This window comes from Mus musculus, chromosome 7 (genome assembly GCF_000001635.26).
Source record: "Mus musculus strain C57BL/6J chromosome 7, GRCm38.p6 C57BL/6J".
NCBI lineage: Eukaryota > Metazoa > Chordata > Mammalia > Rodentia > Muridae > Mus > Mus musculus.
This window is the reverse complement of record NC_000073.6, coordinates 92,021,815-92,040,270: the sequence shown is the minus strand read 5'-3', so window position 1 is coordinate 92,040,270 and position 18,456 is coordinate 92,021,815. Positions and strand designations below refer to the sequence as shown.

General features: G+C 37.8%; 1 protein-coding gene across 22 annotated transcripts in view; it reads right to left on the bottom strand.

The window, feature by feature from the left end:
* Positions 1-18,456, bottom strand: part of Dlg2 (discs large MAGUK scaffold protein 2) — a 1,973,059-nt gene that overhangs the window by 408,976 nt on the left and 1,545,627 nt on the right. The window lies entirely within an intron of this gene.

Sequence of the window (18,456 nt, the reverse complement as noted above, 5' to 3'; positions counted from 1 at the left end):
TTGTTTTTCCCCAGGATTTTGGCTCTTGAAAGGCTAGCCATGCAGACTCATGCATTTCTAGGCAGCACTAACTGGACTCAGGCAATTTTTTAAAAAGAAAGCAATGTATTTTTTAAGCTAGAGAATTAAAAAAAATTGTACAAAGACCAATCTACAAATGAGAATAGTTTATTAGCTTAACCAAACAACATTTATTGGTAAAAGTAATCAGTCATTGCTGATTGCATCGCATTCAGGTGCTTGATAAACCTTGAAACTGTTTAATATCAGTCTTGAAATTTGATGTGATTCATTATTTTGTTTTGATTTCATATAGCAAGACTGATTTTGTATGTAAGTAGTTGAAATCAACATAATAATAATTAGCACCAATGATTATTTATATCAGCAAGAATCTATCAAAATGTTTTATATGCTTATATCCTTTGTTTCTACTAAGTATATGGGTTGGATTCTGTTTAATAGGTAGAAAAATTGAGGGGAAAAAAGGTGTAGTGCTTGGTTAAGGTCATCTAATCAACATCTGTGCCTGAATTGCCATCCAGGCTGATTCTAAAGCCACTTCAATTAGAGAGATGGAGAACCTTCTGTCTGAGGAAGGTCCAATAGTAATCCAACAGCAAAACTGGATCTGAAAGAATGTCATCTTTTACTAACATGTGCTCCTTACATCCTTACCATCTCCTTACACAACCATATGCATCTTCTATAATTTTATACATGCACAGAACACACACACACACACACACACACACATGACTTCCTTTCATAATATAATAGAAGCATTTTGGGTGATATCTATTATTTTAGTTCAATATAATATTACTTACTATTCATATATATCTAGCCTTCTTGTAGTTGGATCATTAGAATATTTCTATTATTTTAATATTATAAACAGTGCTGCAATGACCATACTGACAATGGTTAGTTTTTTCTTATGACTTATTTTAGAAGAACTACTTCAGATTACTATGTTATTCTTTGTTTATGTTATCATGTACTCTTCAGAGCATATATAGTGTTTCTCTCTATACATACATACTTACATAATACATATGTATTTACTAATATGCTACTCATATGAACATATGTTTAAGGATGACCTTTAGGGATTGGATAACTTATTAGATGGCTCATCCCTGGATATGTCTGTATAAGTTTCTCCCCAAAAAGATAAAAAAATTACAAAAAAAGGTTTCACCCCAATCTTAGAATTTCTGACTTTATAATTAAAAAAATTAAATTAAGCTTGCTATGTGCATTTGTGTGAGTGCATGTGTATGTGAGAGATAGAGACTGAGATAGATAAATAGATAAAAAGATAGATAGATAGAGGGATAGATAGATAGATCGATAGATGTATCTATCAATCGATAGATAGATATAGATAGAGGCAGCACATACAAGGAGATCAGGAAACAACCTGAGATTGGTTCTTTCCTTCCACCATGTGGATTCTAGGAGGTTGAACTCTAGTTCCACTGAGCCTTCTTGTCAGCCCTCAACTTTACATTAAGCCTTCTTGCTAGCCCACAACTTCATATGTTTAATAGATGAAAATTTAATAGATGAAAAGTGACACTTGGAGTTACCATGAACATTTTTTAATTCATGAGAATGCCAGATACCACCAAGTAGATACCATCCCCTCCATGATTGGCTACACACAGTAGGTATCCTTGTTACTAAGAAATTACAGGTAACTGCAGACTGGCCTAGAATTTTTTCTATGTATTTATTTGTAGTTTTATTTCTTTTGTGCCAACAATACAATCCTTTATATTTATCTTATAGTTGATTAAAAAGTACCAATAGTTCTTAGATAAAGATCAATATAGCTTACTAATCATGATTAATGGATAATTGGAAGCCCTGATAACTTTGCAATTATTGACCCAGCCCATATAATTAAAACAAAGAAATACCAGTAGTTTCACTCTCCACCACCTCTACATGACCATTACTCTATTGTGAATCTGCAAAATGTTGCTATGTTTACAATTTTAGTGACACAACATGCCCCAGGATAGGAAAGTTCTAAAAAAAAAATGGATATTTGGACACTGCACATGTCATTTAGTTCTTTGTAGAATGTAAATGTGTAAAATGAACAGATGTTATATTCACAACATTTAATGATCCTTCTATCAAATATGGTATTCACCTTGGCACCCATCTTTTCCACATAGCCTCAACATCAGAATGAAATCTGGTTTGTTCTCTGCTTTCCTACTACGTCTCATGTGCTCTGAGAGTAGAGGGATCTATTTACTCTCTCCTCAGTCCAGCCCAAGGTTGACACAGAAAAGATACTTCATCAATGTCTGTTTGAGAGATGAACACCATAACTAAGTTACACTTACTTGAAAAACCCCACACTTTATTTATTTATTTTTTTTAACTAGCAATGACCTTGAGAACCAGAGATCCTATCTATTTTTGACAGAAAGTAAATGAAATCCTAGATCTTCTGACTGGCTGGTGGCAAAAATGGAAGCCAGGTTGTCTAATTCCAAAATGCTTGGCCATATTGTCTACAGGATGAAACAGTCACAGCTGTGTGACTAGTCCACAATGAGGCCCTGGCATATTATGGTGGGAAATATTGAAAACATTTTAAGAGGTAGTAATACTTTTTATAAAAACTTAATGTCAATTTTTTCATCATGTATACTAAAATTTGACATCTAGGGCTTTCCAAAATCATGTCTGTGTTTATCACTTGAAAAGACAATTGAACTGTCTTACCCACACTACCTCCGTAGAAAGTTCTAGATACTGCAGAGACTTTGATTGGCAATGGAGGGAACAATGGGCTTAGCACCACCTCACCACACTGATCATGAGGAAGAAGCCCCTGGCATCTTGTAGCATCAGTTTGTGGTATCAGTTCTAAATTAATGTGGAGGGGCTGTGATATTAAATATGATGACCATGGGGCAAATCTTTCTTAGACATTTCTTTGAATCCACATGCTATGTAAGTGCTCTGTCACTGAGCTATGCAACTTGCCCTTGTTGATGCATTTTAAGATGGGGAGAGGTGGCAGCCCCTTGTCTGTTTAAAGCATACCATCTCTGAACAAGATTGACCCAGAACATTCACAATGGACTCATTTTCTTATAAATTCTGACTTTCCAATTGAGATTCCCAAGCTGTTGTTTAAAAAGATGGCACTTGAATGGTACTAAGAAATGCACTCCTATTACTAGTGTTGCATTTTACAGTATCTGAATTGAAATTGTTCTATTATACATGGAACTTTAAGGACCTATCTGGTAATTGTAAATATCTGTTTTTCTTCTCCAAAGTAGACAATTGCAATGTCAGGCAGGGTCATTCTAATATTTTATAATATTCAAGTACAGTATTTTATAGAATGTGTAATACTTAGGGCCTCTTGTACGGCACTCAAACTGTTCTACTACTGACATCTGCATAGCACCTACCGCTCATATTTTTATATTTTGAATAGTATCCCACTCAGTTGCCAGACTATCCTGGAAATCACTGTGTAAGCCCAAGGAGGTCTTAAGCTAGCCATTTCCTGCCTTAGTCTCCCAAGTTGCTGGAATTCCTGGCCCAGCACACAACATTATTTCCATCGTTGGTGAAATAGTAACAATAATCTTATTTGCAATGTTTCATTCATCATTATAATACCTCCTGATTATATATATTCAATATTGTTGATTTTTTCACTTACATTTCCAAAGAACTTTTCTCTTCACTGTTATTGTTAACTGCATACATTTGAAGTTGTAATATTTTCCTCACTTTCTACTTCCTTTTCCTCTGTGTTTGTGTGCATGTATTTAGTTGAAAAATATCTTTAGTAAGAATTTAACTAGAATTTCAGAAAAACTTAATGAAAACATTACCCTTTTACTTCACAAAATTGGGTATTTGCCCTTGTATTCTTCCACGGACACTTGACAAGTATTTTCCTGTACAACTATCTATTGGTTTGGATTATATTAAACAAAGGTTAGTTGGGTAGTAGTTAAATACCAAGACATATTAAGTGCTTGAAGTGACTCTTTGATTTCTCAACATTACAGTTTCAGCAAATATCAGATGGTAAAATGATGGTGGTCAAATAAACTGTTTTCCCACATCTACAAGGCTAACACTTCTCAGTGAAACCCTTAGGACCTAAGCTGTACCAAAAGACCAAGTCATTAACTGAAAGTAGAGAGGGAAAATAAGTTATTCTGAGAACTGAGAAGACCTGGATTAAGATTAGCCAGGGTCAAAACAGATACTATGTTCTGGGAAGCTTGACCTTCTTGGCTTGGCAGGGCATGAGGGCAGGAAGTTGATGGGGCAGATCATGAGGGGAATACCTTGAAAAGTGTTTCAGACTTTACTAGCAATGGACGGCTTTCAAAGGCTGTAAATGGGGAGGGTCAAGGTAGTGATACTTATCATTCAGAAAGGTACATGTGTACAATGAAAGTGAGCTGCAGTCTGAGACATCAATAGGATACCATGATGGGGAAAAATAAGTACTCAAATACGTAGTGGGTGTTAAGAAGAGTGAATGCACTTATTTAACACAATTAAAAGCAATATCTAGGAATGGGCTTGAGAGAATAATGCAGAAGGGAATATACCTTTTAAATATATTTACATTTTGATAGACAAATGTTTATGTGGTTTTATATGGTACAATGTGATGTCTTAATGTATACTAATGATCAAATCAGGGCAATTAGCATAACTGTCAACTTAAACTTTTATTATTCCTATATGATGAATACATTAATACATCTTTTATTCTGAGCATCTTGATATATATACCTTATTATTTATGTTTACACTTGACTCTGCCACAGAAAACTAGAGATATTTACTTTTTTGCACTTAAAACACTACATCCACTGACCAACCATTCCACACCTACTTGGTCTCTGGAAACCACCATCTATTTCCAACTTATGTAACATCAGCCTTTTTAGATTCCACATAAATATGAGGTGTATGGCATTGGTCTTCCTGTGCTTGGATTCTTTCACTTAACAGGACGTCCTACAGATCTATCCCTGTTGTGCCCAATAACAGAATTTCAAAAATTTTAATAGCTTGGTATTATTTCACTTTGAATACATTCCATATCCTGGCTATTATGAATAGTGTCAATAAGTCGAGGGGTACTTATTGTATATATTTCTTCAACATGCTGATTTCATTTCCTTTGTGTTTATAGCAGGCAGTGAGACTGCTGGACTATGCAATAGTTTATCTTATTTATTTTAGTTACCTTCATACTGTTTTCCACAACGACTGCACTAATTACATCCCCAGCAGTGTAAAAAATTGCCTTTTGGTGCAGTTGCTTTGATCTATAGATTTTATTTGGGTAGCTTGTGTGGGAGGACATTATTCCTTCTGAAAGACACATTTTCCTAGATAGGTTTGTTTTTTTCCAGGGTATCAAAGTGGTTGTTTTGCCTTCAAGAACTTTCAAATAAGACTTTCATGCTCATGACTAAGGTACAGAGATAGACTGAACTGCACTGTTCTCATATTGATTGGGATGATCACAGCACTGTTAAAAGAACCAAGATGATTACATTAGGAAAAGAAAATAGATGCATGGATAAAAAGATGACAATTTACAAGGTCAGCTTGATGTCCTCATTACACATGTGGGAAATATGATCTACAGTGCACCAGCTATAATTTTAAAAAGATCTCTTAGGGATGCTATCTGTCCACAGTAGCCACCAAATGACTCAGACAGTCCTTGCATCATCTACTTCTACAAATAAATATCCTAACACATTTTGTTCTTTATTTGGTGGTTTCAAGATTCCTAGTTACTTTAAATAATGTAAGCATTCTCTGATTTCTATTTAAGTTTGAGAGTCTAGAAATGAGCTCAGAACTCCAGACAAAATTGCCAGAAGACGCTCACTTCCTTCCGTCTGAGTCTCTTCTTCCTGACAGTGGTGCTCAAGATAACACAGACTTAAAATGTGCTAAACTGTATTTTTAAGTTTAGGTCACCCTAACCTTTGGCACAATTTTTCATCAAATATTAAAAATAAAACTCTTGTGTCACTGCACTGAACTTTTAGAAACCTGGTATGCTATGTCAAGTGTATCGGTGTTGATTTTTTTCTAGTTTTTAAGATTATATTAGATCACCAATTCAGTTGGTATTTATAGAACAGTTAAAATGTGTTGGCTGTTGAAGCACATGAGACTCAGGAGGAACGAAGACCAGGGTGTGGAAGCTTTGCCCCTTCTTAGAATTGGGAGCGGATCGCCCATGGAGGGAGTTGCAGAGACGAAGTTTGGAGGTGAGACGAAGGGGTGGACCATCTAGAGACTGCCATATCCTGGGATCCATGCCGTAATCAGCCTCCAAATGCTGACACCATTGTATACACTAGCGGGATTTGCTGAAAGGACCCTAATATAGCTGTCTCTTGTGAGACTATGCTAGGGTCTAGCAAACACAGAAGTGGATGATCACAGTCAGCTATTGGATGGATCACAAGGCCCCAAATGGAGGAGCTAGAGAAAGTACCCAAGGAGCTGAGGGGATCTGCAACCCTATGGGTGGAACAACAATATGAACTAACCAGTGACCCCCGGAGCTCGTGTCTCTAGCTGCATATGTATCAGAGGATGGCCTGATGAGCCATCAGTGGAAAGAGGCCATTGGTCGTGCAGACTTTATATGCCTCAGTGCAGGGGAACGCCAGGGCCGGGAATTGGGAGTGGGTGGGTGGGGGTGTGGAGGGGGAGGGTGTGGGGGACTTTTGGGATATCACTGGATATGTGAATTAAGAAAGCACCTAATTAAAAAAAAAAAGAACTTACAAAAAAATGTGTTGGCTGTTAATGAAAACCCAGTCTTTTACTGACGTTTCTATCATCGATGAGCACAATAAGAAAACTTATTGTGTAATTTAACCTGTTAATTCCAATAACAGCTAAGTACCATATATTATGGTAAACCATCACAGATCTGCATCCAATTTAGCAGTTCCCAAGTTTCCCCCACAGAGTTATTGTTTTGTTTTGTTTTGTTTTGTTTTGTTTTGTTTTGTATTTGGACATGGTTTCTCTGTGTAGTTCTGGCTATTTTTGAACTTACTATGTAGACCAGACTGGCCTTGAATTCACAGAGCTTGCCTTTACCTACCAAGTGCCTAGGATTAAAGGCATGTGCCACTACCACCACCACCTGTTTTCTTAATAAGCAACTTTTAAACAGATATAGCAGACATTTCTTCACTTACAGTCAAGTACTTCCTATAATAAGTGGAATTTTCCTTTTTCTGTCATGTTTCCATTCATAAATTATTATAGAAGTGAAATATGGTGCCTAAAATACTTATTCTATCAAGATTAAGTTTATTAACCTAGAAAGACTCAGTTTCTCTCTCTCTCTCTCTCTCTCTCTCTCTCTCTCTCTCTCTCTCTCTCTCTCTCTCTCTTTTGTATGTAGAAGTACAATTAAACTGGTACAGTACTTATCCAGCATGTATAAAGATCTGGGTTCAATTCCTAAGAATACACACAAAAGGAGGGAGGGATGGACAGAGGGAGGGAGAGACATACAGAGAGACAGAGAGATGAGGAAAGAGTGAGAGAGGCAGAAGGAAAGCCCCGTGGCTAGGAGCTGATGCCAGGCAACCAACCAAGTAGAGAGCAATGCTGAGGAAGAACAGTTTGATGAACAATTGCTAATAACCTGCAAGAGCTTAAGTATGAACCAGAGGAAAATGTGTAAATAGAATTGGATTCTATTCTGTAGTTGAGCCACAAATGATTTTAATACCTCTTTGAAGTTTAGGAAGATCCCTCCAAGCTTTCAGATCGTAAACAGCCAGAGAAGACTTAAACACAGCCACAGGGCCATAAAAGTAAGCAGCTCCAAAGAAGACTGATACAGAGACTATCTGCCCAACCATCATCTCCAGCCACCACAGAACCTTTCTATAGGGCAAATGGAAAAATTGCCTCTCCCACTGACAAACCAGCCTAGGTGTCAAGGCAAAAATAAATGGGGGTTTTGCTTTCCATCATTTTGCTGGATTTTAATTTTGGTGAAGAACTGCCCTTCTTCTGCAATTTGTTTTCTTTATTGATTTTTCATGCAGACAGCTGGAACATCCAAACAAATGTGAGCTATTTGGCTTGGTGAAATGTTTTAGTCTATAGGTATTAGTCTCGTGGAAAGGCTCCAGGTGTTTAGTGAGAGGGGGCATTTTTCATTTGAGAGCCATAGGTACAGTGGTCACTGTGGAGCCATCATTGTCATGGTACTAAAAGCCAACATACTTGGAAGTCTAAGTGTTTGCTTTTCTCTGCTTAGCCACTAAATTCTATGTGAGTCACAACTCTGCAGAGACACAAGTAATGAGACCATGTGAGATGTCACAAAAGTAAATGTTTAAAATAGAGAGAGACTTGCTCTCTTACTCTTCCCATTTCATAAGACTTACAAAGAACATCACAATTCTCAGTTCGAGAGAACAAAACCCAGTAGGAAGAAGGCTTGGACATCCATACCCCACACCCTGCTAATCTAACAGCCAATACTCATTTGATAGTGCCCACGTGCCTGAGGTAATGAAGGAAGCTATAAAGTCTGAAAACTGGGGCTACAATCTTCAAACACAATCTAATTTGGGAGAAGGTGACAACCTAGATCAGTCATTACAGACATTCACCCATTCATCTGACCACTCCAGTTAATTCCTAGCCATCAGTCTCTGACACCCTTTCCACAAATAGTATCACTAACATAATTTTAAATGCAAAGCTCTATGCATCTTCAATAATTTTTCACTTTTAATGATATTGCATAGCAACCAGCTCTCTCTCTCCTGTTACAAAGATGGCGCTATCTTCTCAGTGCTTCCATCCTAAGGGAAACAACATCTCTCAGTCGACCATTGGGGTAGACACCCCACTTTTCTATTCTTAGTATAGTCATTTCCCACAGTAACTTTTGAGGAGATGAGTTTAAATCACAAAGGGAATCCATGATTTGATCCTCTCAAAGGGAACACTCCAAAATACCCTTGTTGTGGTTGGAATGAAACTCATAGTTACTTCAAGGGTTTCACGAGAACCTGCAGCCACAGTCTGCCTTTGATCAGAAGTCTGCACACTCTCTTCTGAGACACGGGTGCCTGAGATACTTCCCAGCACTCTGACAGTTTCACTAGTCTTTCCTGTATAGGTTTTGCATCTAGCTCTTCTTCTGGACATAACCTTCCCTTTCAGGTGCTGGCAGAAAGGCTCCCTCTGAAAAGAAGCCTTCCTTCAGCTATGAACCTTCATCCCTAACCCAGGTGATATGTAATCTCTTACATCTCTTCATATCATCGTCACCTACGATCAATGGAAATTAGTTGTTTATAGGTTGTTTGTGTCCCATAGCTTATTTACCCTTTGAGATTATTGCTTGCTTTCCTTGAGTACATAAAGATAAAGAATATACTTTTATCATACACATTATGTGTGTTTCCTGTCTGCATGTGCGTGCACATGTGTGTACAGATGTATGTGCTCATATGTATGTGTTTAAGTTTATACATATTAGGGAAGACCTCTGAGATCAATGTATGCTCAAAAACACATTCAGAGTTATTTTACACCATGGTTAAAGTCAAAGCTAATCACTTTAATATAACTTATACTATCCTATGTATCTTGCTTTCTTTATTGTTTCCCAGAACTACGATTCTTCAAAATACCTAAGAATAACATGTTGGCTCTGCTACAGAAGGAGCATCCTGCCATAACCCCGATGGGTAACTGTGTTCTTCAGAGTCTTGGCATTTCCTATCCTGCTCTTGTCATTGGTTATAAGTGCTACAAATTGTTTCATCAATATCCAAATTGTATCACTGCACATCCTTACTCATACTTCATTCAGTGGATATTTATTAGCTTCTGAGTATATGGAAGACAATAGTCCATGCTGTCTCAAATCCACCATCACCTCACACACTAAATGATTTACTGTTTCTTTGTAGCATTCAACATTTTTTCATTGAACGTTTCCGATTCTACTGAAATTTGACAATGTGCTATAAGAGCCACAAAAAATAGTGATCAAGTGACAAGGAAGAGAAAAAGAAAAGGAAGAGATTTTTTTTTCTTAGTCCAGAAGTTTGCAGATTATTAGGGGAAAAGGTATTGGTATTGTATGTATGGGAAATAACTCTTTTTTTTTGAAAAGGTTATACTTATCTTAATGCTTTTGAGGATGTATTCTCATTGAACTACTTGTGTTTTCCTTTTTGGAGCTTCAAATTTATAAATATTCTACTCAGATCATTTAGAATAACTTTAAATAATGTGTATCTCGGTGGTTATCAATTTATGCATCATGACCTCGTTTTGTGGGAGCGTTGAAAGACTCTTTTAAAGGGGTGGCCCAAGACCATAAGAAAACACAGATATAAATGTTAGATTCATAACAGTAGAAAAATTAAAGTTATGAAGTAGTAACAAAAAATTTTTATGGTTATGAATTCACCACACCACGAGAAACTGAATTAAAAGATCATGGCATTAGGAAGGGCGGGAACCGTTGATGAACATGCATCTATTAGAAATCATCACCCATCTAAGAAGTTCTACCTTTGTTTTTTTTTTTTTGTTTTTTTGTTTTTTTTTTTTTTTTAGAGACAGGGTTTGTGTGTGTGTGTGTGTGTGTGTGTGTGTGTGTGACTGACTGTTCTGGAACTAGTAGCTCTGTAGACCAGACTGGCCTCTAACAGAGATCTTCTTGCCTCTGCCTCCTGAGTGCTATGATTAAAGGGTTGTACCACCACCTTGCTAAGTTCTAGATTAATGCCCTGGCAGAAATACTCTTTAGCGAAGTGTAACTTGTGAACAAGAGTCATTTTTAGATACTCTGAAAGCACACCAGCCATGTTTGACATGATCCTGGGTACTGGGTGCTGGGTACTGGGTACTGGGTACTGGGTACTGGGTACTGGGTACTGACTTTCTTCTGGGTCCTTTCTGTATGAGACTTGATAACTGGGCTACACTTCACCAGCAGAAGATATGGGTTTGGAGGCCGAGTCTGTTTTGCCCATGTGTTGCTGTTCACCCATCAGGACATATCTCATACATAAAAAGATCTGTGAGAGCTTCCCTAACTTCTAAGCCAATTCCTCAGCACTAGAAACATCCGGAGCAAGTCATTTCCATATTATACTAAATCACTATTTTAAAACCACCTATTTCTCTAACTAGATTTCGAGCATCTTGGTGACATCATGATTGATGCCTTACACGTTGCATTATCTCACGGTATGTCAGCACAATCCTTGTCTGTTGAGCTGAGCACCACAATGTTTGTCACCCGATTTTCACTGGACTTCAAAGGCAAATATGTTCATTTTTGCCAAGCAACACCATTGGGAATTACATACACTAAAACCAAATAGAAAATATACCAGAAATCTTTGATATGTAGAACACAATGATCAAAGGGTGCAATTAATATACATTTTCTGTCAGATCTCAATTTCTTGACACAAGAGTAATAAAAATGAGAGAGAAACCCACTCACTGTCACTGGAGAATACAATGGTGAACTTTAATCTTGCAATAAAATATGCCGTGGGTTTTAATGTATGAAAATGACAATAAATTGATTCTGTTCTGCTCCAATAACCTTATGCCTTATTGGAGATGCCTAAATGAAATGGAAGCCATAAAAATTACAGATGTAAGTGAAGTAAGCAATGGGCCATAACAGGGCATTACAGGGTTTACTGCTGTCCACAGTTGGGGCCCCTTAAACAAGGCTGAGAGTCATCAGTGCAGCTGGGCATTGCATTACACAGCCCTCATCTGCCCACATGGAGATGCTCACTGTTGTTGCTGTCAAATATCAGTTTAGCTCAGTTTGTGAAAGATGAATCATCCTTATTTGTTCAGGTTAAACAAATAGAACGGAAAAGAAATAAGATCGTTTGACCTCTTAAACAAACATTCTTAACGCATTCTCTAGCTAGTTGTGACGGCCGATCTTCAGTGTCAACTTTACTAGATTCAAAATCACCTAGGAATATCTATCACTCGCACACACTGTGTTTCCAGAGCGATTTAGTTGAGGAAGATAAATGTCATATAAATGAGGGTGATATCATTACAAAGGCAGGTGCATTGGCCTGAATAAGAAAGAAAAGAGGGAAGAGCAAGGGAAATGTCAGAATTTATTTCTCTCTAAGTCCAGACTATAGCTGCAGTGTGACCTGCTGCCTTTCACACTTGGCTTCCACATCTGGAAGTCACTTTTCTCACCATTCCCTCCTCTCTATGGTGAACTATTGCATCATGCTGTAAGCTAAAAATAAGGCCTTTGTCCCTTAAGGTAAATCTTTTTAGGCATCTTATTACAGTGATTATAATGAAATAAATAAGCCACTGGTAAAAAGCGTACTATGAATGTTAAGAAAATATAAAGGCTATGTGTGTGTGTGTGTGTGTGTGTGTGTGTGTGTGTGTGTGTGTGTGTGTGTGTGATCCCTACGTTTGGGAAGGTGACACAGAAGAATCACAAATTTGAGGACAGTTTTGGCTACACAGTAAGAACGTGTCATTCACAAACATCAGGGAAACAGACAGAAAAGAAAAAAAAAAAAGACTCATAAAAAGGCACAAAAGAAACCAGTCTGGTGTTTGGGTCTGGGAGAGAAAGGAAAAGAAAGAAATTAAAAATGGATCTTTAGATTCTGACTGGAGATAAAAATGCCTTTTTTTGTTTCTGGAATGGATACACCACTGGATAAAGTCACTGAAACTCACTGAATTATATACTTGAAATAGATGTTTTAATTTCAAATATGCTTTGTAAAACTTTAACAAAAGCATTTTAGAGAAAAATTTAAAGCTTGACAAATGCAGAGACATAATCACCTTTTCTAGTGATAGATCACAAAACTCTGTGTTCTCAATTTTACATTCTAGGATACTTCACACATTTCGGCCGCTAGGAGGCGCTGCTGCCCATCTGCACAGAGTTCTCTGTGATGGGGCATGAGAGAGCATGGGCACGATTCAGCTGCTGACCAGGCTTTGTCCCATCCCTTGCATTGGGACTATTGATGGTTTACAGTAGTTAGAGGTGAAGCTTTTTAGCCAAGTCAATTATTAAGAAAGAAGCAAATGATAAAACTGATACGAAGAGTCGATTTAAAGGGACAGGCGTGAACTATCCCAAAAGAGTGTTTTCCAGTATGCTTTACTAGCTACTGAGTCTAAAATATTTTTTTAAGGTAAACCCATCAAATTCCAAGCTAGGCCTTCCATCACAGCACGGATATGCAAAATTTAAATCACTTCAGACAGTCTTTGAGCCTCTACCCTTCAAATAAGCTTTTAGTTTTAACTTGGATATTGAAATTATATTAATTAGCGTAGAGGGTGAAAGGAGCAGGTCTGGGTAAAATAGAGGTGGAATTATTCACATAATCAGTCTTTCATCACAAATATTTACTATATACCTAATGTGTGTTATATATATTCCCTAGAATATAGGAATAAAACTGATGAAAAATAAGTAACAAGCAAAAATCCTATTTTCATTGACTTGTATTATAGCTGCAAGTAACAGAGTAAAAACAAAATAATTATGAAAATATCTACTTCCTGCTTATAACACTATGTCAAATCAGTGACCATTCTAGGCCACAGGAAACTACTAAGAGGCCATGGGGAGGGGATTACAAAGGAGGGGAACAGAACTGCTGTAAAGGGTTAACAGGAAACAAAGGTCCAGTTATTAGTTAAAGTGGGATGGGGGAAGTGGAAGGCAGGGTAGAGGAGGGTGTGTGGGGAAGGATAAATAGGATTAAGAACATTTCAAAAAAGATGTATAGAAAGGTACTACTGTAGAAATTTTCTAACACACACATAATGCACACAGAGAGAGAGAGACAGAGACAAACAGAGACAGAGAGACAGACAGAGACATAGAGAGGGAGGGAGAGAGCGAGTGGGAGAAGGAGGGAGAGAGAGGGAGGGAGAGAGAGAGAGAAGATGTGATGGAATTACTCTATTTCAGGGCAACAATGTCCTTACTAGACAGCACAGGCTAACGAATAAACAGTCTAGTGCTGTGAATGGGTGACTTTTTTGAGAGTTCTTGGCCAGTGATTCCTCTAGACCATAAACAGTAAGCCTATTGTTGTTGCTTTTGGTTATGGCCAAACTTGATGGTAAGATAGCACATACTTAGATCATAAGACATGGAACAGTCAACCGGTTAGCTTTTATGGTGCTGGAACATGCTATGCATATTAATGGAAGGGAAGTACACCTCAGTCATAGCCAGCCACAGTGAAGCTTATTGCCTACAGTAATGGCTGGCCTGGAAAAACACACCCACTAGAGTAATAGTGAGAGTGATCAACCACTTTCTGCTTGACTTCCTTCTCTACAAGCTAAAACCCACACCTGACACTGTTAGCAAGGTCAAGAATTTATGGCTAGATTGGTAATAGGACCTAGAGGAAAAAAAACCTCCTAGTATTATTATGCTAAATAGACATAGCATTAGACCAATCCCATCATTATACCCATTATCTGAAAGGCTATTTGTAATAGATAATGATTAACACAGAGACACACAAATGGTTGAAGTACAGAGTCCAAGAGACTGCTGAACGTCCAGCTCTGAAGGGTATGCATATTCTATGCATACATATGCACATAATCTCCTCCCAGGATTTATAGAGCAGAAGGAGTGTAAGAACCAGAGGAAACCATGTCTCCTGGACACACCAGGGCAGTTGCACACATGCACTTACAGCAGTTGCAGCAGCATGCAGAAAAACAGTGCAAACACAAGCCAGGCCACAACCCAGCACAGAGAGAGGAGGTGGCCATGCAACCCACCTCTTGCTGTAGAGTCACAAAATGAGGGACACAAAATGAGGTGGGTAGGTGGGAAAGGTGGGTATGGAAAATGTTAGAGGGGAGGTGTAAATATGATTAGAACATGTTGTAGTAAACTCTCAAAGAATTAATAAAAAATTTAAAATTCAGTAACAGTTATTCTCTTCTCATTTGTTGAAGTTCAAAGGCTGCTTCTAACCGCTCTGAATTCTCTCTATACAAAGGACCTTTAAGACTGCCAACTGTTGAACACTGAGTGACTACTCACAGACAGTACAGATAAGGAAAAACAAAACAAAAAATGTTTAGCAGGCTGAGGTGTGGCTTGGTTGGTAGAGTGCTTGATTAGAAGGCAAGAAGCCTTGGATTGGATCCCTAGCACTTCATAAACCAGGCTGATATTCACCCACCTTTAATCCCAGTTCTGGGGAAGGAAGACAGGAGGATCAGAAGTTCAAGGATTAAAACTGAAATCAAGTTTAGGTAAAATAAAACACTGCCTAGGCTTTTTGCATCAAAATAATAAAGGTTTAGGGGCTGGGGAGATGGCTCAGGGGTTAAGAGAGCTGTCTACTCTTTCAAGAGGTCCTGTGTTCAAATCCCAGCAACCACATGGTGGCTCACAGCCATCTGAAATGGGTACTGATGCCCTCTTCTGGTGTGTCTGAAGACAGCGACTGTGTACTCATATACATAAAACGAATAAGTAAATCTTAAAAAAAGTCTGTACTAAAACATGGGATTTTAGGTTGAGTGACAATATTAAATGACCTCTATAAGCATTTTATATGTAGACAGATATATGAACATACGTATAGATACTGAATATTTAAATATAAAAATGTCTCCTTTAAATTCTAAATTTCTGTAGCTCTAAGAAGTCTATAAATGATTGATTTCCTCATGCTAAAAGTGCTTATGGGAAACTTTGTGCTTTAAATAGCAAATTATGATTTTGTTTTACACAGACCATAAGACAGAAAATCATAAAGATGATTTTGCCATTTATCACAAGTCTACTGATGAGAGAAGTTTTTAAAACAACTTTTAGGAGCTTCTATTAACATTGCTCAAGTACATGGTATTTGACAGTATTGCTTTCTTTTCTCAGTTTTTCTTATGACCACTTTTTATTAAATGCTTCTTAAAAGTTCATATCATATGCAAAGTATTCCCCTCAATAATCTATTTAAAGTTTTATGTGATTTAAGTTTTTCTCCAATTACTTTTATACAACCCACCTACTTCTATCTTAGCTACATAAATCTTGTCTTTGTCAGATATTAACACCTTCCAGATATTTCTAGACCAATAAAATGTTTCTCTCAGCTTTGCTATTTCCTCAAGGAATACTTATTCTGTTTTATATCCTCATATATCCAGAAAAATATGACTATGGCATAATATGGTTACCGTTGTCGACATTTCTTTTTTGACAATCTTACCAAACTCTGTAAATACACAAAAGAACCTTTCTGTTTTGAGAGGTGATGATTAAACAGCAACCATAACCAGTTGCCAGATGGTTGAATGTATACACTAAGTAGGATATATTTTATACAGGATAGATGAGGGTATTTTCAAGCTGAATCATTTGATAAAGTAGTACCAAAGATAATAATTTTTGAATAGATGACTGACTCTCACTGCCAACTCTGGGCCGTGGAAATTGGGCACCAAGGGCAAATCTGTCACACCTGAGAGTTTATGGGTAAATTAGCTGGAGTCACATTCACCACCTCACTTCCATAGCAGGAGCCATCTCAAATACTCTGCATCATTTGCATCTCCCAGGTTTGAAAGCTCAGTCATGTTGAACTTCCTCTTTCTCTGTCAGTTTCCAAGAATTACTGGTTCTTCTTTTAGAATACGTTCATTTTGGTGTCTATATCATGATGACCCTGTTACTGCTAATGCAGAATAGAAGACCTGAATGTACCCACCAGGACTCTTCCACTACATTGCTGAGTGACCTTGCCTCAGTGTCCACACCCATAAGGTAGTAGTGAGAGGTCTCACATGGCTGCTTGTTTTTGGAAAGAGGGGATTGGGGAAAAGAGGGGACACGGTCGGATGAGCATGAAGCAGGTTGGATGTATAAGGAGATTGGAATTTTCTGTCCTGCAGGCTAGAAGAGATGAGTTTGGGAGAAGACACTGAAGAGATCCTTAAACCACCAAATAAGGAGTGAAACAGGCATTCTGCAAAGCCCCCATGTCCTTCACATCCATGAGATGTGTTCTTGATGCTGTGCTCCACTGCCAATCAGGATACTACACATATACCTTACATTCTATCACAGTACTTTCTACTTGCCAAAGCATAGCTGTATTTCACCACTTTTAATGGAAACTATCTCTTCATAGGAAATGCCACCAGCTTCCTATTCCTCAGAGTCCAAGCCACAGCTCCTTGACTATAAAGGATGCTTAATACCAGGAATTGATTTAATTTTATGAGCATGGGCAATTCATTTGTCCTTTAATGAGTTTCCTTAGCAGTAAACAAGAGCTTTGCATGTGAACTTCAAGCACTCTCAGTAATGCTGTGTAGTAAACTTTCTAATTAAAAATATAAAATAACTTTCTAATCATTAAAATATGAACACTAATATAAAATTGATTTTGAAATGAGTAGGAAAAAAAACCTCACTGCATTCATTTTATATAGAAAGTCTTTGGAGGCAGAGATGCATGAATAATTTTTCTGATGTACTACCTTCTGGTTTCTGCCTCTACTTCCTGTCTGGATGGGAATTTCATTGAGGGCAATTCATAACTGTTCTGTGCATACTGTTCATTGATGCTCAGCCTTAAAAGACCAAACAAAACAAAAAAAATGAAAAAAGAACAAGCAAAACAAGCAAGCAGGTTTCTGGTAAAAGCCATATCCATCTTATGGACATTCTGAGCATTTTATTTTTGCAGCCAGACTGAGCACATTGTATTCTTAGCACCACCTCTAATGAATCCAGACAAACAAGCAACAACACCATTGTCTTAGTCAGGGTTTCTATTCCTGCACAAACATCATGACCAAGAAGCAAGTTGGGGAGGAAAGGGTTTATTCGGCTTACACTTCCATACTGCTGTTGATCACCAAAGGATGCAGGACTGGAACTCAAGCAGGTCAGGAAGCAGGAGCTGATGCAGAGGCCACGGAGGGATGTTCTTTACCGGCTTGCTTCACCTGGCTTGCTCAGCCTGCTCTCTTATAAAACCCAAGACTACCAGCCCAGAGATGGTCCCACCCACAAGAGGCCTTTCCCCCTTGATCACTAATTGAGAAAATGCCTTACAGTTGGATCTCATGGAGGCATTTCCTCAACTGAAGCTCCTTTCTCTGTGATAACTCCAGCTGTGTCAAGTTGACACAAAACTAGCCAGTACAACCATCTAGCTTCCTCTTCTAGATCTCAGAATCTATTGTTTCAGTATAGTATAGTTATTTTGAATTTTTTCTTCCTCTTAAAAATAATTTTTTATTCATTTACATCACAAGCATTGCCCCCCTTTGCTAGTCTCTCCTTACTGAGACCCTTCCCCCATTATATCCTCCTGT